At 40.7% G+C, this 20,858-nt stretch overlaps 2 long non-coding RNA genes across 2 annotated transcripts; both read right to left on the bottom strand.

Annotated features, from left to right (window-relative positions):
• Positions 1-4,826: 4,826 nt before the first annotated feature.
• LOC132710402 (uncharacterized) lies at positions 4,827-10,352 on the bottom strand. Its single transcript, XR_009621096.2, has 3 exons — positions 10,123-10,352; positions 6,917-7,043; positions 4,827-4,914 (listed from the first exon to the last, which is right to left on the bottom strand). It is a non-coding gene; the product is annotated as an uncharacterized LOC132710402 (long non-coding RNA).
• A 3,322-nt stretch (positions 10,353-13,674) lies between these two features.
• LOC148115951 (uncharacterized) lies at positions 13,675-17,354 on the bottom strand. The gene is made up of 3 exons (XR_015731797.1): positions 17,214-17,354; positions 15,953-16,017; positions 13,675-14,817 (listed from the first exon to the last, which is right to left on the bottom strand). It is a non-coding gene; the product is annotated as an uncharacterized LOC148115951 (long non-coding RNA).
• Positions 17,355-20,858: the final 3,504 nt, after the last annotated feature.

Here is a 20,858-nt window from a genome sequence, read left to right as displayed (position 1 = left end):
GTTGGGGAAGAAGATGCAGCCCAGAAGACCAGCCCCAGAGGCCAAGATGGAGAAAACCTGCATGGCCACCAAGGACTTTCCTTTGATGCTTAACTTTTTTTTGATGCTTGACTTTTTATTTGGAGCCGTGTTGAAAGGCAATGTTTCATGCTAGAGAAAGGGATGTTAGTGAAAAATCACAGATACACCCTTGGAGGTCTGTTCTCTAGTGGTTATCCTTCCTGTCAGAACTCATCCAGAAAATAGATGAAGATATATCAACAAACAGGTAACTTTTGCTGTCCTTCAAGATGGTCTCTCCTCCAAAGTCTCCTGGGCAAGGTCACCCAGAGCTATGGAGGCAATCAGTTCCTTGAACCCTGTCTAAACTTAAGACTAGGGCCTGTTTGTGATTTTCTTTTCTTTTAAATCTTGGTTTATTTACCTTAATTTGGAGCCAATTTTAAAATTCCTGAAGTATCTGAAGTGCAATTTCATTTCCAGTCTGTTCTAGAAATAGAATAGTTCAGGAATATCAGAGTTTGATTGAGAGGTGAGTAGAAGACAGGAAAGTGATAGCTTGTATCATTGAGTAAATTTGGAGAAAGTAAAGGAGGGATTGAAAGTTTTTTTTTTCCTTGACACTCTGTATTGTCTTGTGTGTAAGACACTGAAATCCTCTATATTTTGAAGTTTCTTGGTTTGTTAAATAAAGAATGGGCCATGAAGTCTGCAGGGGAGATGGTGGCAGTGCCCACAGTGTGGTAGATGGTGAGATTTGATTTCTTCCCACATCCACCCAAAAGCTAGTTTGAGGGGACCTGGGATTTGAATTGGTCTTTTTTACTTAAAGTTCTGGAAGATATGAACTTTGCTGAGAATTTTATTCAAGGAATTTAGTGTCAGAAGTCTCCAATCATGATTAATGATGATCTAAGTAAACCATGTGGTATCTAGAAGGAGACAAGACAAGGTGTTCCTTTGTCCTCTTTGCTGTTTTTTTGGGCTCTTGAAGTGTTGACTTGTCATGGCCCAGGATGAAGGAGAGCAAAAGGGAGGGTCCGTTAGGTCAGTGACGGCTAACCTTTTTGCCCCCCAAAAGTGGTGGGAGTGCAGGGGGTCACACGTGTGTGTGCCCACACTCTTAATTCTATGCGCCCTGCCCCCATGCATGCACACACAACCCCCCTGCACTCCCCCCCTTTTGGCACACGGCACTGTGGACCCAGTAGGCCCATTTTTCACTCTCCCCAGGCTCCAGAGCCTTTCTAGGAACCTGGGGAGGGTGAAAAAGGCCTTCCCCACATCTCTGGAGGCCCTCCAGAGGCCGGAAATAGCATGTTTCTTGACTTTTGGTGGGTCCAGAAAGTCCAAAAATCAGCTGGCTGGATCACGTGCCCACCAATATGGCTCTGCGTGCCATCTGTGGCACGCGTGCCATAGGTTCACCATCACGGCGTTAGGTTATTTGCCTAGCAACAGAACAAAGATTCCGATCAGTGACAGTTGGCTGCAGCAATTGTCAACTTTGAATCTAACCTGACAGCAGCCATTTTTTTTCTATTCCACATGGAAGATTCAGAAAAATTCAGCCCTGCCCACCATGGAGGAATTGGTTGGTGAAATGGATAGAATTTGCTGAAATGGGCAAATAGAGTTCTTTTACAATTAGTCCTCAACTTATGACCACAATTAAGCCCAAAATGTATGTCGCTGAGTGAGAAACTGGTTAAGTGAGCTTTTCCCGATTTTATGACTTTTCTTGCTACATTGGTTAAGGGAATCACTATCATCATTAAATTAATAACATTAATTTTATTAAGTGAACAATAACTTAATTAACTTAATTAACATTAAGTGAATCTGGTTTCCCCATTGACTTTGCTTGTCAGAAAGTTGCAAAAGGCGATCACATGACCCCGGGTCCCTTCAACGGTCATAAATGTGAGTCAGTTGTCAAGCATCTGAATGTAAATCAAAATGTATGTTCAAATGCTACAAAGGTCATAAGTGTGAAAAATGGCCATAAGTCACTTTTTTTCAGTGCCATTTTAACTTTGAATTGTCATTAAGTGAACTGTTGTAAGTCAAGGACTATGTGAATTAAAGGGCAATGTACCTTTTTTGGTGACTGAAACACCCTTAGTGTCTTTTTGCATAAAAAGTCCACAAAAATTGTCATACGACTTATCTTGTTATTGATTGGAAGCTCCTCTTTGAAAGCTTTTTCAGTGCTCCATTTTCAAAACTCTTTTACAAGCTCCTCTTTGAAAAACCGATTTGGCAGGGAAGCCCAGGCTTTGTTTGACACTTTTAGGTATATATCATTAGAAGGAAATTATGGTTCAGATCCAGGCTGGGTCTCCCAAAGAGCACCACAGTGCAAATGGCTTGAGGCAGAGGCGGAGTTCATTTGACACGGTCACTTTTATAGAGCAACTTTTCTACTGTCCTCGGAAAGCACATGAACTCATCCGGCCTTCTGGGGGTTACTGGAGGGCACAAAGGATCCAGTAGAGAGGAAGACTTTGACTTCAGTCCTGGGGGAGGTTTAATATTTATCTTTTGTCAGTCAGTAGTGGTGACCACAAGGATGGGGAGTTTATGTGAAGAAATTATGTGTCATTTAAATGAGGAACTTGTAATATTTAAAGAGGATAAATATCCATTTCCTTCCAGTACTACACAGACCTCAGGGGAATGGGAATACTGATTCCCATAGAGCTATTAAGGAGACACGTTTGAGACCATCCAACCCCAGCCCCCCGGAGGCCCTCCTGAGGCCTGAAATGGTCCATTTCCCAACTTCAAGTGGGCCCGGAAGGCCTGTTTTTTGCTCTCCTCAGGCTCCATAGGCTTTCTTGGAGCCTGACAAAGGTGAAAACGGACTTCCCCATCCCCCTGAAGGCCCTCCAGAGGCTGAAAACAGCCCATTTCCCGACTTCTGGTGGGACCGGTGGGGCCTGTTTCTTTTCATCCTCCCCAGGCCCCAGAGGCTTTCTAAGAGCCTAGGGAGGGTGAAAACAGGCCTTCCCCACCCATCCGGAAGCCTTCTGCAGGCTGGAAACGTCCCGTTTCCCAACTTACAGTGGGCCTGGAAGGTCTGTTTTTTGCTCTCTCTAGGCTCCAGAAGCTTTCATGGAGCCTGACAAGGGTGAAAATAGCCTTCCCCACCCCCCCACCCCCGGACGCCCTCCAGAGGCTGGAAATGGCTCATTTCCCAACTTCCAGTGGGACTGGTGGGACCAGTTTTTTGCCCTCCCAGGCTCTAGAGGCTTTCTAGGAGCTTGGGGAGAGCAAAAACGGCCTCCCTGCCCCCCAGAGGCTGGAAACAGCCCATTTCCCGACTTCTGGTGGTCCTGGAAGGTCAAAAATCATCTTTGGATGTGGCAAAGCCAGTTCTCCTCTAGGCAGCTCCTGGAGACGGTGGGCTCTCCCTGCAGCTCCCTAGTTAAGTCAGGATAGTGACGTTCCAGGAATATCCTCCTGATATCATATATCTAGCATATATTCTTTTCCCATTCACATAGTACAATGCAGAAAGCTATCTATTTTGGGGACTAGAGTATCATGTGGCTTCTTTGGATAAGAGACCATCCTCTGGTATGAGGATGTTTTCTCTGTCTTCCCTGGATCAAATATTCACAGAAACTATTCAGCTTTCCAGATGTTGTTTTGCTGTTGGATCATTACTTTTCAGTTATGTTCAGAAAGGCTGTTAGAGCAGTGATGTCTCAAGACCAAGTCCTGAAATTCTGAGGTCCAAATTCTATAATGTAATCGAACACCTGCAACATAACTAGGGTAGGTCATTTAGAGTGTTGCAACTGGGGAGGGGTTTAATTATTCAGTTATTTTACTGTTTGAAGATTATATTGTATTTTAATTTGATTACTCTTAAACTCTTCATATTTCTATTCAATTGCTTTTTAATAACCTTAATTGTCCAATTTATGCAAAGGAAGAATACAAGCACACCAAAAACGGCAATGAAAAATGAAACGTTATGAGCCTAAAAACAGTTTCACTATTATTTCCCTACTTTTGTCATTAGGTGTTCCTTTGTATTTAGATCTGGCCTCAGGAGGATGATGTAGCATTTGGGAAAGAAGATGCAGCCCAGCAGCCCAGCACTGGAGGCCAAGATGGAGAAGATCTGCACGACTACCATAGACTTTCCTTTGGTGCTCAGGTAGGCGGGCAGGAAGGAGACCCAGACACTGCAGAAAACCAGCATGCTGAAAGTGATCAGCTTAGCTTCATTGAAGGCCCCAGGCAGGTTCCTTGCCAAAAAAGCTACAGTAAAGCAAATGGTGGCTAGGAAACACATATAGCCAAGGACAACATAAAACATGGTGATGGAGCCTTCATTGCATTGAAGGATGATCTCCTCAGGCTGGGAGTGGAGGTCAGAGTCAGGGAATGGGGGAGAAATTCCCAGCCACAAGGCACAGATGACAATCTGGAAACCAGAACCAGAAAGGATGATGGAGTTGGCCAAGCTCTTCCCCAACCACCTTCTCATCCTGTTTCCTGGTTTTGAAGCCAGGAAGGCCAATACCACTGTGATCGTTTTGGCCAACACAGAAGACACAGCTATTGAGAAGACAATGCTGAAGACTGCTTGTCGGAGAAGGCAGGAGGCTTTCCTTGGTCGGCCAATAAAGAACAAGGAGGATAAGAAACAGAGCAGGAGAGAGACCAGGAGGATGTAGGAAAGGTCCCGGTTGTTGGCTTTGACAATGGGAGTTTCTCGGTATTGAAGGAATATGAGTGAAACAAAACCGGTGGTTAGGAACAAGATTAGGGCAAATGAGATCAGGACGATGCTGAGAGTTTCTTCATAGGACAGGAAGATTATTCTTTTTGGGATACATTGGATTCGGTTCGCAGTTGGATATTGATCATCTGGGCACTGGGTGCATTTTTCAGTATCTGACAAAACAGAAAGCAATATTGCTTTTATAGTCTCTCCTTTCACATCTCAAGAAAGACCTTCTTTGGATGACAACTGATACTGAGAGACAGGAACTGTCATAACAAATCGTAAATAGGAGGCTGCATACATATATAAAACATTAGTCTGGCTGACCTTTTTAAAGCAAACTTTGGGCAGCTTATAGCCAGCAAACCCCCACCCCCCAATATATACAGCTATAAAAACAACAAGAAGAAATAAAATCCAAAAAAGAAATAGTCGGAGTCACAACCACCTTAACTGATGCAACATGCCACATTCTCATCCTGCACTTTGGGGCACGTCTATCATATCTGCTCTGGTTTTCATGCTGAGGTCCACGGTGAGCCTCTTGAGAAGAGGGCCTCCTTCAAGAAAGAAGGTGGTGTGCTGATTTCTGGAAATAGGCATTAAGTCCCCCAAGTGTGAAATTGGCTGCAATCCTTGAGCCCCTCTAGAAATTCCTTAATATGTGATTCTTTCAACAAATCCGGGGACCCCCTAATGAGAGGGATCCCGTGTACTGGTTGCATCACATGTAACATGCCGATGTAGTTGCCTCTTTCTATCTTTATTATTTCTGTTACATGCTTTAGGTTGGTTTTGTAAAATGTTTCATTGTTGATTTAACCACATTCTGCCTAAAATCACTTCATATCAAAATGATTTGATGTAAAAAAAATAAATAAATCGATTCCTGAACTAATTCAAGAACATAAACTGAGATTATTACCTTTTTCTGCAATGACTTCTAAAAATGAAAAGATGAATTAATCTATTTCCATACTCTCTTGATTTAATAGTACTTTTAAAGACTTAATGATTTTCACATTGGTATAAGTTCATAATATGTAGATTGTTCTTTATTAATTCTCTTTTCCTCTTCCTTTCTATTATATTATATTGTATTTCACTGTTTAATATCCAATAAAATTAAAAAGATGAGATTAGATTAGATAGACAGGCTTAGTAAGGATCCTAATAATGGATCCATTATGGTGGTTTTATTGAACCTGGGAGGGTTGAACTGGGCTATAAACAATATTTGTCTTTTACTTCTAAAATCACAAGTGAAAGTATTTGAGAGGAAAGAGACAGATTTTATGCCTAATAATGGTAAATTTAGTTTCCATCTCTCCTCTCACACTGATATCCTCTTGATGGATTTCACTTGGCTCTCTCTTATTTCTTAAACCCAAAGCTCTCCCTCTGTGATCCTCCCAATTAGTTCGTTCTGCTTATGTATCCCTATGAACTTAATAAAGATCGACTGATGGATTAATTGATTGAAATATTGGTTGCATGATTGATTGATGTATCACAGGCCTATGAAGTAAAGTTATCTTGGATGAGAAAAAGCCATTCATCTGAAACAGGGGTGGGATCCTCCCGGTTCAACAACTGGTTCGCTGAGTGCATGCTGTACTCAACTGGTTTGCTGTGTTCGTGTGTGCAGTTTGTAGAAAAGTGAACTTCCGCGTTGCTGAGAGCAAGGAAAACAGCTGAGGAGTGGCAATCCACTTTGCCGCCCTGATCAGCTGGGCTTCGGAAACAGAAATATAGATGAGTATAATGCAGGGATGGTCATGTGGGCCACTCCAAAGAAAGAGAAAACCAGTTTGCTCATGGCTGAAAGTTGGAGCTAATGGTTCGCCCGAACCGGTCCAAACCGGTAGAATCCCACCACTGATCTGAAACCATTTCTCACATTTCAAAGAATTCAGATGTTCCCAGTAAAGGTAAGATGACAGGACACTTCTAAACTGACAAATAGAAGAGAGATTTTCCCTGGCATAAGTAACCTTGCAGAATCCACCATGTCCTCCTATCTCTTCCAATCTCATCCTTCAAGATCTTTTTCTTATTATTCACATTATGAAAAAAAACCAGCAACGTATTAAAAATTAAATGTGTCTTCAACATGCATCTCGATCTAGATGCTCTGGACGAATCCAGCATTCTTCCTCCAGAGTTACCCACCTTCCTGAGTGGAGATGGTCCCCTTTGGACAAGGAATGCAATCGTAGCAGCAAACTGGCTCTCCTTCTCGAGCCTGCTTGACAAATCCAGGATGACAATTTTCCACACATTTGGATTGAGGGAAACTCTAAAGCAGGCAAATAAGGAATGCCAAAGAAAACATGTCAGGACTGACCATCCATGGAGAATAGAGGTCAATGTAAACATTAGTCCAGTACACTATGGGCCTCAGTTAGATGAATATATAAGATTTCTAACTAATTCCAAATGACTTGCGGTTTCTTCATTTAGTTCCTCACCTTTGCTTCTGGCAGATCCCTTTGCAATAAGGTACTTTTCTAGTTAATAAAGTCTAGAAGGATTGAACTGAAAAAATATTTAAGCATTAAATGACAACCAGTGGCTTCCTCCTTATAGCCATCTTAACATGCATTCCTCCATTCTTCAGGTATCCATGACATTCAGGTATGATTATCTATTCATATTAAATTGTATTTAATTTAACTGTAAATTTTCATCATTAAATTTAGCATTTTTGCTAGCACGGTGCCATGCACTTCCATCGGCCGTCCTGTACGGCAAGTATAAAAGGATACCATTGATGGAAAGACTCTGTTCCTGCAGCTCAGGAGAGGTGGAGACTGTGGGTCACATGCTCCTTAGATGTTGCTTTTATACAGAGATTAGGAAAAAGCATATTCTGCCCATAACTGCTACTGGTAGGTATCCTGGCTGTTCTGATTCGACCTATCTTCAGTGGCTGCTTAAGGACGAACATAACTTCAGTGCATGTGTCCAGATTCTGCACAGCAGCACTGGGGATTCATCGCAAACACGTGTCTTCTCCACCATAGTTATGTTATATAACAAATGTGGCAAAGCCTTGGCACTGCTTAGTCTTTTCCCTTTTAGCGCTGAACCTACAACGGGCCACACAGTTGATGGATTGCAATTGTAGCATAGTTAGACCATGTATAATTGACAGACTGGATTTTATTATAGATTTTAGTGTTATTTATTATTTTTTACTATAATTTTTCATTGTATATTTACTGAGCATTTTTATTTGTTCTGGTTTCTGGTCTAAGACTGTAATAAATTGATTGATTCTAAATTTAAATTAAATTTATAAATGTATTAAAATTTTTACTCCATTAGATTGATTTTCAAAAAATAAAATTGTGATTAAAAAATCCAACTTCTTACTAGTAAGAGCTGCAAAAAAATTCTTAAGGACTATATAAAACATTGTAAAGCCCTTTGAAAGGGGTTCAAAACAGTTTTCTACTAAAGCTACAAAGCAAAAGGTGCTTCCAAATAAGGGCAGTCAACCTTAAAGAGAATGTTATTTGTTTCTTTATATATTTATTTCCTCAAGTCATGCGGCTGCCATGCTAGTGAAATAAGACTAAAATTGCCTAATTTCTGGAACTGTTGTGATGTAAGATCAGGGGTGGGCTGCTGGGGGCTCGCAGGAGTTTGGGAGAACCTCTAGCAAAGATTCTGTGCAGTTCAGAGAAACCCCAAATCCCATTCCTGGCTGGCCCCACCCACGGCATTCTGCCACTCCCAGGAGTCCCCATTCGGCCTGTTTGGGATGCAGATATGTGCAGGGTATGCATGAAGGCTCAGGGAGGGTGAAAAATGGGCCTCTGGAGCCTGGGGAGGCCATTTTCACATTCCTGGAGGATCGAAAAAGCCCCTCCTGTTGTGGTGCAGGAGGCTGACTAGGCCACAACCACCATGATCACACCCACCCAGCAACTGGGCAGAGAACCTCTGCAGGGCCGGATTTAGATGAAAAGAGGCCCTAGGCTATTCCACTTATGAGGCCCTTTCACCTATAGTGAAAGTGTAATTTTAATTTTGCTAACAATTTGAATGTAGGCCCCTCTTGATCTTGAGGCCCTAGGCTGAAGCCTAGTTAGCCTATAGGAAAATCCGGCCCTGAACCTCTTAGTAAAATTTTTGAAGCCCACCCCTGTGTAAAATGGACATGAGATCATGAGAAGCCTCAAACAGGGTAAGTCAAGTACTTTTTGCTGCCGGAAGTTGGACATGAGCCTGACTCTTGTGACAGAAGGAGATGTTTCTAAGGCCCAGCTAGATATCCAAGAAAAACCTTTTTGTTTAATAACTACAATTCTGTGACATCAATTGGCATAGAAAGACTAACATACATTTATTATTAATTAAATCTGGAGCCTCCTTTTTTGCCCAGAGAGACTTTAGTATCTAACAATCAAGGTAAAAATTGCATTCAAGAACTTTTCAGATGGAAGTGCCTTCTTACAAGCCAAAGGCCAAATCTAAGTACTGGTAGCATTTCCTTTCAAATTGTCACTCATGACTTCTGATATGAGGAAAAACTTTTCTTTGGATCAAAGTCTTATTTCAATTCTTCTGGGTAAGGGCATTATCTCATATCACAACAGTCATTATGATTTCATGTGAACTGAAAGCCTTGGACCCCCTTTTTAGGAACAGAAGTCAGGTTGCTCTATCCATGTGTGGGGAAAGAGAGGAATGCATCACTCTGGATAACTCTGGGCTGCTTAAAACATTACTGTTGTGGCCTGTTAGCCGCCAGTCCCTCCAGCAGCCAAATCAGAGGAAGAGGAGGTGTGGGAGTCAGGATCAGCATCAAGGCAGCCTGAGAGCTCCAAGAGGGAAGAGGGAATGGAGCTGGCAGAAAGAGAGAGAGAGAGACAGAGGCAGAGCCTGGGCTGTCCATTGGTTCTCAGATGGAGAATCATAAGCCCCCAGGTCTAGAGGTAGCTGATGATGATGATGATGAGTAGATGGGTACAGTGCCTGATGCACGGATGCAAAGAGGTGAGCGGCAACTGGGCAGGTGTTGGTGGTGCCAAGAAGGCATAATTACTTCTTGTTCGGCGAACTGATGCCAATAATCCCTAGCGGTTCCCCAGGACCTGTCTGAACCAGTCTGATTTCACCCTGGTTTTGACTGAATTTCATTGGATTCAGTCTGACACCAAATTCAGAAACTACTAAACAAAATTGCCTCCTTCTTTGCCAAGGAACAAGCAAAGCTATCAGAATCACAATCCAAGTACCTGATGGCCCCTCTCATCAGTTTCACGTGGCTTCATTTCACCATTAAGCCATGGTGACTATGCTTAGCTTGCTTGAAAAAGGCGTTACAACTTTGGACAATAGAGAAAAGACACTGATATTTTTCTCACCTGGTTGAGCGATGTTAGCTGTTGAAGAGCATCTTGGTTGACAAAAAGTCCCTTTTTTTCAAAACTCCCCAGTTTGCCTTTGAGGAAGTAATCTTTGGGGTCAACCACCCCGCTCACAATGTCCAGATCTGCAGCTATATCTCCATTTTGATCCACGTACAGTTTCCAAAGGGAAATATTACAAAATACACTCTTCTTCATAAAGGGATGAAGCTAGAATGGAAAAGTCCATGAATTTTAAAAGCAGAAACCTTGGTTTCTTATCCTACATCGTGGATGTCAAACTGAATCACGTCACATGATGTATTGTGACGTATCATGACATTTTTTGCCTTTGCTGAGCTGGTGTGTGTGTGGCCTTGTATGTGATGGACACCCCTGTCCTACATGGTCTATTCACATTTAAATCTTTACAGCTTTAGCAGTTGTAAATATGCTTAATTAGAACAGGTGTTATTTCCACAAGTGAACAAAAAAAAAAATCAGTAAAATTTGTCAATCACAGACTGACAAAATATTATTGAGAAAATATATTTAACACAATTGGCCAATTATAGGGAAGATTCTAGAGTAAATGACAAATAAATTGAACAACAGGGGGAGAAAAAGACATTTGTTATGGCCTGTCAGCCACCGGCCCCTCCAGCAGCTGAATCAGAGGAGGAGGAAGGTCAGCATCAAGGCAACCTGAGAGCCCCGAAGGGGAAGAAAATTTTCAGTCTGTAATATCAAGGTATATTGGGATCCAATACCTGCCATGGATGCAGCCTTGATGTCCTCAACTTCTCTTTGTCTTTCTTTCTTCTTCTCCTGGAACTGGAGGCATATGCAGCATTCAAGACGTGGGTCAGAGTCCTCACGATACTGAAAACTTTTACTTTAGTTACAATCTTCATGCTGCTTATTTTATCCTCCATTGGTGCTTTCTGGGTGCATCTTCTACGACCTTTGACAGAAAAGGCATGCTTTGAAAAAGAACAGTGCAAAGACCGATCTCGATATTGGGGTTCTATAAAGTGGAACTTGTATACAGCATTATCTTTTGTCACTTTTTTTTCCTGTAAACGAAAACTCCATACACTATGAATGTACTTGAAATATATGTTCCTTCGCATGTAATGTTTCTCAAAGATTGTGAGGATCCAGACTTTCCCTTCTATAGGTCCAGACAAGTGCCTAAATGTTAAATGGAAAGGAATAATTCTCTCCAAAAGAGGAACATGTTCGATGGAGTGAAGAAAGACATTGACTTGTCTCCACTTAGAGATGGCATTCCTGAGAGGTGCTGTAAATCGAGTCGTTGAGAATCGTTGTGATATAACAACACAAATCCCATTCCTGACAAGCATCCGAGTAAAAGTCCTCATGAAATTCTCTCCATTTTCTGTGTCTGAAGCAAAGAGACCAATCAAAGTCCATCTGAAATGGAGGAGCAGTTGGACAATGCCGGGATATTGGATCCCTTCTTTGGGGAACATCGGGTGGAAAAAGGGGAATTGACTTTTATCACTCAGAGCCTCTGAAACAATTTCATAACTGGTCTGAAAAAAAGTTATGAAGAATTCTGTGTTATATTTGGGGTCAGATCAAGTCCAAATGTTAGCTTTTAATCCATCCAATTTGTTTCTTATGAACATATAAGAATAGTAGGTGGTTGATCAGTTACTAGACCCCATATGAAGATACATAATATAATAAGCAGAAAAGAATAAAGACTACAAATAATATTTCTGTATCATCACTACAAGTTACCATCATGAGATCCACATATGGGGATACCAGCTGAACTCTTTTGTTCAAGTACAGTTTCATATTATAAGTACGTTTTAAAATTCTGATTGCAAAGAAAATATATTGGTTTAATGCAAAGATTCCAAAAAGTCCTTCATCTAATGTGCGGTTTAAGATACTGATCTCTCTTTCATATACAAATTAATATAAATATGGTATATTTCATATACTAGAACTACGCCACTTACGGTCCGACCCAAACGTAGTACACAAAATTATCCGCTACAATGTCCTATCTGTCAATGACTACTTCAGCTTCAATCACAACAATACACGAGCACAGAATAGATACAAACTCAAGGTAAACCTCTCTAAACTCGATTGCAGAAAATACGACTTCAGCAACAGAGTGGTCAATGCCTGGAATGCACTACCTGACTCTTTTGTTACATCCTCAACATCCCCTAATTTTAACTTTAAACTGTCTATTGTTGACCTCACCCCATTCCTAAGAGGTCTGTAAGGGGTGTGCATCAGTAAGATAATTCACTGGGACTTTTTCCATGAATCTAGAATATGTTACCATTGAAAAATATTATTTTGGCTAAAATAATCTACAAAACAAGAACTTTCAATCTTTGCTCCAGTTTCCTTTTACACAGAAGACAATTTGACTAGACACAGAACCTCTGCTAACTTTCTCAAATGTGTAGCAGAAAGCCCCAAAGCAATGGGGATGGTGTCATGAGAGGATATGATTGCTTTGATCCTTCCCAACTCTGGATCGTAAGCCATAGGAATGACAACTGAAATGACCACAGTGGAAAGCAGTTCTTGAATTCCATAATTCATATCTCCTCAACCCTTATTCTTAATACTGGTATACCACAGGGTTGTGTGTTGATTCCCTCACTCTGTACTGTTTATGTACATGACTATATTCCTACTCATGCCAGCAATTCTATTATTTAATTACAACAGTGGTGGAATTCATCTCTGAGGAGATGAGTCTGCCTATCGAGATGAGGTAGACTTGTTGCTTTCATGGTATGGAGACAATAATTTGGTCCTTAACACCAATAAGACCAAGGAGCTTATAGTGGACTACAGAAGGAATAGATCAGACATCCAAGCCTTGGTTATCAATGGAGACCAAGTAAAGCAAGTGGGCAGTTTTAAGTTTTTGGGTGTTATCATAAAAGACGACCTGACCTGGGGAACTCATATTGCAGCACTGGTCAAAAGCACTGGTGAAAAATTGGTGACCTTCTATCACTGCACCATAGAGAGTATTTTAACCTACTGCATCTATGTATGGTTTGCCAATTGCAGAGTGGCAGATTGGACAGCACTCCAGAGGATTAGCATCATTGCCCAGAGGATCATTGGTTGCCCTCTCCCCTCTTTGGAAGAGCTTTATAGCTCCCGCTGCCTTTAGAAAGTTCAAAACATTCTTAAAGATCCATCTCATCCTGGGCACCCCTTTTCCCCCCCCAAACTATAACCATCTGGCAGACGGTACAGGATAATAAAAAGAAGGACAAAGAGGCTGAAAGATAGCTTCTATGCCAGTGCAGTAACTATATTGAATTCTATTTTATAGTGTTATATTAATGCAGTATCAGTGGATTTCAATTCAATTGTATAGAATGTGAAGGATGTGTGTTTTTGTTTTATTTTTATAGTTTTCTTATGTATGATGAACACTGAAGACGGCATTTAATTTCATTATACAAGGTTCAATGACAATAAAGTAAACTAACTAATATAAACAAAATGGTTGGATCTATTGTTCCATTCACTTGACCAGATAGAGAAACACAAACACGCACACAAACCTGTGCCACTTTGTAAGTGCCTACTAAGGTTGACATCTGGATGGAGATATCACTGGCAGCTGCATCAAGAAGAGCCAAAAGGTTGTCCTTCCTTCCACAGCTGTAATTGGGAACATTGGCATCTCCGGTAGAGAGCATGTCTAGCAAAGCTTCTGAAGTGCCAATTGTGTTAAAATAGTCATTCTGGATGTTGTAGCCAAGAGTGACATTTTGGAGGTACGGTTGATTCTTGTTGATCTCTTCAATGGTCATAATGAAGCGGATGATTCTATTCATATCATTAAATGTCTGACTGTAAAATAATGTTCAAGTTTATTTATTACCCTTTAGATCCTTATGCTAATACTGATCCATAACCATGGGCAAATAATAGTCAACCATTTTATTATTGTTCAGAAGATGGGATTGAGATTAACCAACACCAGGGTTAAAAGTTAAAAATATATCATTTTGTAGTAGTGCTGATTTTCATTAACTCGGTTTCAAACTAATTGAATCATTAGAGTAGAACCATCATAAAAAGAAGATGCTTGTTCATAGGTGGCCAGGAAAAGTGATTCTGCAAACAACTCATCCTCTCTTTCTATAAGAATGAGAGAATGGCTATCAATGAGATGTTATAAAAGAATGGAAAAGGGCTGGTCAGAGGAAACTACAGCTCTTTCCATCATCAATCTTGAATTCTTTCAGGTGTTTTCCTTGCCCCATCTATGGATTTGAGTTTCTTCTGCAAAAGAAGACAGAACAGGGAAGCCATGGAAATCAAAAGGATTCAGGAAATTAGACAGGTCCTGTAACATAGGAGTCAGGGAAATAAAAAGAACAGAAGTGTAAATGCAGGGAATGCAACTCCATCACACACATTAACGACTTACGAGTGAGACTTTTTATTTGGAGCCATGTTGAAAAGCAACATTTCACTCAATATTCTTGTGGCACAGAGGACTACACCAATGAGATGGTCTCCTGGCCTATAATAGCTCCATGGATAGCTTTCATCCTGGTGCTCCAAACTCAGCGGGCAGTTCAGTGTAAGCTTCCCAGAGACTTGCTGGGACACCAGAAGCATCAGAAGCAGAAGAAAGAGGTCCATAATCCAAGCGTTGAATCAACCCCTTTCCTATTTCTAAACAAGAACAAGAAGAGTTAGAAGAATTCAAAACACTCTACAAGATGGAAATGCCAGGGACTTTGCCAATTTAGATAGAGACAAACTGATTTTTGTCTTGAAAGGAAAGAAATGTACATTCAAAAGCACAGTCCCTGCCTGTCCCAAAACTTGTGCCACACAGCCTGTGATCTGATGCATATATTCTTTCCTGATGCAAGACCTTTGCATGTTGCTTCAGTCTAATGTTTACATCAAAGGTAGTCACTGGAGATGCAGCAGCAGATGTTCCAAACCCAGAATTGTGATCATTACACTGAGAAACAACTTATCCTCTTGGGATCCTAAACTACTTCACGGTCCCATCTGCAAAGGAGAAGCTAGAGAAAAGGATGCTAGTGAAAAATCCCAGATACACCCTTGGAGGCCCTGTTCTCTGGTGGTTATCCTTCCTGTCAGGACTCATCCAGAAAATAGATGAAGATATATCAAGAACAAGGTAACTTTTGCTGTCCTTTTGCAAGGTCACCCAGAGCTATGGAGTAGGGGTGAAATGCTCCCGGTTTGGACTGGATCGCCCGATCTGGTAGCAATGGTGGTTGGTAGTTCGGAGAACCGGTAGCAAAAATCCCTGTGTCCCACCCCCCCACCATGCCCAGCTGAGGAACACGATCATCAGAGGCTTTTTAAAAAAAAACTTTTAAAAGCTTTTTTTCTACAACTTCTTCCGCCGAAAAAATGCTTTTAAAAGTAAAAAAAAAAAACCTCTGATGATCGCGGGGCTCAGCTGGGATCTCAGAGGCTTTTCAAAGCATTTTTTTCTTCAACCTCTTCAGCAGAAGAGGTGGTTTAACACATGCTTTGAAAAGGCTCTGACGATCCCAGCTGTGTTCCTGATCGGCAGAGGCTTTTCAAAGCATTTTTTTTGCAATTGCAGAAAAAATGCTTTGAAAAGTTAAAATAAAAAAAAAAGTTGGCCATGTCCACCCAGTCAGATTACCCCACCACCACCAAGCCATGCCCACAGAACCGGTAGTAACAAATTTTACATTTCACCCCTGCTATGGAAGCAATCAGTCCCTTGAACCCTCTCTAAAGTTAAGACTAGGGCCTGTTTGCAATTTTCTTTTCTTTTAAATCTTGGTTTATTTACCTTAAATTGGAGCCAATTTTAAAATTCCTGAAGTATCTGAAGTGAAATTTCATTTCCGATCTGTTCTAGAAATAGAATACATCAGAAATATCAGAGTTTGAATGAGAGGTGACTAAAAGACAGGAAAGTGATAGCTTGTATCATTGAGTAAATAGGGAGAAAGTTAAGGGAGAGATTGAAAGTTTTTTTTCCCTTGGCATTCTCCGTGTTGTCTTTCCCTAGTCATGTAAGACACTGAAAAGCTCTATATTTTAAAGTTTCTTGGTTTGTTAAATAAAGAGTTGGCCATGAGGTCCGCAGGGGAGATGGTGGCAGTGCCACCAATGTGGGGGATGGTGAAACGTGATTTCTTCCCACATCCACCCAGAAGCTAGTTTGAGGGGACCTGGGATTTGAATTGGTCTTTTTTACTTAAAGTTCTGGAAGAAATGAACTTTGCTGAGAATTTTATTCAAGGAATTTAGTGTCAGAAGACTCCAATTATGATTAATAGTAATCTAAGTAAACCATGTGGTATCTAGAAGGGGACAAGACAAGGTGTTCCTTTGTCCTCTTTGCTGTTTTTTTGGGCTCTTGAAGTGTTGATTTGTCATGGCCCAGGATGAAGGAGAGCAGAAGGGAGGTTCAATTAGGTTAGTTGCCTAGCAACAGAACAAAGATCCCGGTCAGTGACAGTTGGCTGCAGCAACTGTCAACTTTGAATCTAACCTGGCAGCAGCCATTTTTTTTCTATTCCACATGGAAGATTCAGAAAAATTCAGCCCTGCCCACCATGGAGGAATTGGTTGGTGAAATGGACAGAACTTGCTGAGATGGGCAAATGGATTTCTTGTACAGGTAGTCCTCAACTTACGACCTCAATTAAGCCCAAAATGTATGTCGCTGAGTGAGAAATTGGTTAAGTGAGCTTTTCCCCATTTTATGACTTTTCTTGCCACATGGTTAAGGGAATCACTACCGTCATTAAATTAATAACATAGTTGTTATTATTCAGTGCCATTGTAACTTTGAATTGTCATTAAGTGTTGTAAATCAAGGACTACCTGAATGAAAGGGCGATGTACCTTTATTGGTGACTGAAACACCTTTAGTGTCTTTTTGCATAAAAAGTCCACAAAAATCCTCGTATGACTTATTCTTTTAATGATTGGACAGGATAGACTATAAAAAGAAGAAAGTTACAATGTAACGAGAGAGAGAGAGAGAGAGAGAGAGAGAGAGAGAGAGAGAGAGGTTAAAATATAAAAGTACTTATAATTACCGTGAAGAATATTGGAAGTTACTTCTTTATATTTCTATAGCTTTATTTATATCATTCTGGTTTTTTTAAACCAGAATTTTTTTCTTGGTATGCTTTTAGCTTTTTTCTGTTTTTTTCTCCCTGTTTCTTTTTGGTTCTATTCTAATCAATTCACATTAGCTTTTATTAGGAGAGCATCCACCCAATGCTGCAAAGACCTCTACTTCTTTTTTGCCATCCAAGAGATCAACCAGCATTTCCACCTCCTTCCAAATGTCCACCTGGGTTAAATTCTTCATGACAATTATTTGAACCCCAGAAGGACTTGGGATGCTGTGCTGAACCTGCTCTCTGCTGGGGAGGTCAAGGTTCCTAAGTTTAGCTGTAGAAGGCAGAAAGAGCTTTTTATTGTCCTTGAAGGGACCGAGAGTGACACCTTCTCTGAGATTGCAGCCGTTTTTGCCACCTACAAAATCCTACAGGTATGTGGGATTAACATTAAGTTCTGTGTCCTACATGACACAGGGATCGGTAGAAAGAGGTGCAATGACTGATCAGAATGAGTAGATAAGCACTCCCACCACCCACATTTCTATCTGCCAGAGGAGAAATCGTTTGCTTCTTCATAACAACCACCATCTTTATATTATATTAATTTATAATAATGAGCTGTGCCCTCAAGACCCTGCTGTTCCGCCAAGCCGGGCTATAAATGTAATGATTTTTAAATTGGGTTTTAAATTTTTGGGGTTTAAAATCTGAGCCGAAACTATATAATCATTTTAATTAATTTTAACTGATGTCTGTCTTTGTGTTTTTAATAGGCTGTACACCGCCCTGAGTCCTTCGGGAGAAGGGCGGTATAGAAATAAATTTATTTATTTATTTATTTATTTATTTATTTATTTATTTATTTATTTATTTATTTATTTATTTATTTATGGCACAGTAGATGGAATGCAGTATTATGTTGATGGTGTTGACATCTTGGGTCCAATAGGACAAAGAATCCCAACTGCAGATAAACTAGCATAGAACTAAAATAATGGCATTTTTACAGCCTCCACTGCATTTATACAATTATTTCTGCCATATCAACAAGGTTCCCATTGTAGAAACCTCATGTTTAAAATATCTTGCTGGGGCATTTTCAGGGATCAGCTAAGGGCACAGGATGATTCAACTAGTCAAAAGAGCTAAGTGTCCATCGTGCAATGAGCTGGAAAACGATGGAGGACACTATTTTCGGACTGGCCTTTAATTTTTCCAAGCAAAATCATTCGCCCACTCATGTATGGACAACATCTTGCATCATATTCAAAGTTTCGACTTTCAGAAAATTTTGAGAGCGAAAATTCTTATGTTTCACATTTCTGCATTTGTTTTGGCCATAAGCTGCTTCTTTGTATTCAAGTGTGGCCTCAGAATGATAATGTAGCACTTGGGGATGAAGATGCAGCCCAGCAGACCAGCACTGGAGGACAAGATGGAGAAGACCTGAACGGCCACCATGTATTTCCCTTTGGTGCTCAGATAAGTGGGCACAAAAGTCACCCAGACGCTGCAGAAGACCAGCATGCTGAAGGTGATCAGCTTGGCTTCGTTGAAAGCTCCAGGCAGATTCCTGGCTAGGAAAGCCACTGTAAAGCAGATGGCAGCCAGGAATCCCAGATAACTGAGGGTAGTATAGAACATGACAACAGACCCTTCGTTGCATTGCAGGATGATCACTCCAGGCTGGGAGTGAAAGTCAGAGTCAGGGAATGGGGGAAAAGCTCCAAGCCAGATGGAGCAGATGATAATTTGGATAGCAGCAGAAGAAAGGATGATGGAGTTGGCCCAGCTCTTCTTCAACCACCTTTTAACGCGATTTCCTGGTTTTGTGGCCAGGAAAGCAAACACAACTGTGATTGTTTTGGCCAAAAGAGAAGAAATAGCCACTGAGAAGGTGATGCTGAAAACCATTTGTCGGAGAAGGCAGGTGGCTTTCTTTGGTTGACCAATGAAGAGAAGAGGAGTCAAGAAGCAAAGCAGGAGGGAGACCAGGAGGGTGTAAGAGAGGTCCCGGTTGTTGGCTTTGACAATGGGACTTTCTTGGTATTTAATGAATAAGATTAAAACAAGGCTTGTAGTTAGGAACAAGAGTAGGGCAACAGAGATTAGGATGAAGCCCAAATATTCTTTATAAGACAAGAAGGTTGTTACTTTGAGGAGACATTGAACTCGGACCTCATTTGGATATTGATCATCTGAACACTTGGTGCATTTTTCTGTATCTGAGAAAATAAAAAGGCAATACTTCCTTAAATTTCTGTCCTTTACATTTCAAGGAATACCTTCTTGGGAGAACAGCAGCATTTTACAAGATGTATTTCTTAATATCTCCTCAGGAAGAAGGTAGGAAGAAGATCATTTTCTAAAACATATAAAGCTAAGGTCTATGAAATTGGGGAAAATTATGACTTTTTCTTTGCTTTCCTCTGTAATCTGCAGAATGTTCATAGTAAACCAGATTATTACAGGTAAATAATCAATTATAAACAATCATATTATCTTATGGCACACTTTTGGGGTCCTTCGAGATGGTACTTCTTAGTACTCTGAGTACTGGGCTTAGAGTATGTCTATCTTCTGAAATGTAATTGGCTGGCAGAGAAAGCTAATCGTGCAAATAATCTGGAATGACTATGGGACCAGAAGTAATATTGGTGTAACGAGATGCCTCAGTAATTGTCCACACCACCTCATTATGGATCATGATACCTTCCAGTGATCCAAAAAGGGAGGCCAATTTAAAGAGCATTGCAATAATCCTTCCAGGAAATGGACCTAAGACAATTCTCTCAGTTTCAAAGAACTTAAATGTTCCTAGAAAGATAAATGTGGAAGGCAGATCCAAACTAAAAAATATAAGAGGTATTTTGTTTGGCAATAACAAAACTTGCCCAATATGCAAATTCTCCAATCCCTATCAAGGTCTCTATTATTTTTGATTTTGATAAAAATATTGTGCAATTTGAAAATATACAAAGAAATCAGTTGAAGTTCATTTTGTCTTTTAACTTTCACTTTAGTGAAAATTGTTCTGGATGAATCCACTTCCACAAGGGCTGTCCTTTCCTCCAGTGTCACCCACCTTCCTGAGTGGAGATGGTCCCCTCCGGACAAGGAACACAGTCGTAACAGCAAAATGGCTCTCCTTCTCGCTTCTGCTTGACAAATCCAGGATGACATTTTTCCACACATTTGGACTGAGGAAGAGACTAAATAGAAAAACAAAGAATTCCAAAGAAAATATGATAGCACTAACCATCCTGACATGCTGACATGCTCTTGAAATAAGAGTAAAAGTGACTACTTAGTTTCTAGTACTGTAGTGATGTGAGATAGAGGTGAGGTTATGAGAACGTGTCCCTCAGAAAGTGTAAATCAGGAATCTTTTGCTGCAGCACGTATGAGCCACATGTGGGAATGTCTAAGGCCCAGCTAGGTATCCAAGACAAGGTCCTTTCTGCTGAAGAACTACAATTAGGTAACAACAACTGCCATAGAAGAACAAAATCATATTTGTTATTAATTAAATTTGGAGCCTCCATTCCCCCCTCCCAGTGATTTAAGGTAGCTAACAATTAATATCAACAATTGTATTCAAGGGGTTTTTAGATG

Source organism: Pantherophis guttatus, chromosome 2 (genome assembly GCF_059756535.1).
Source record: "Pantherophis guttatus breed Tessera chromosome 2, ASM5975653v1, whole genome shotgun sequence".
NCBI lineage: Eukaryota > Metazoa > Chordata > Lepidosauria > Squamata > Colubridae > Pantherophis > Pantherophis guttatus.
This window is presented reverse-complemented; position numbering and strand designations above follow the sequence as displayed.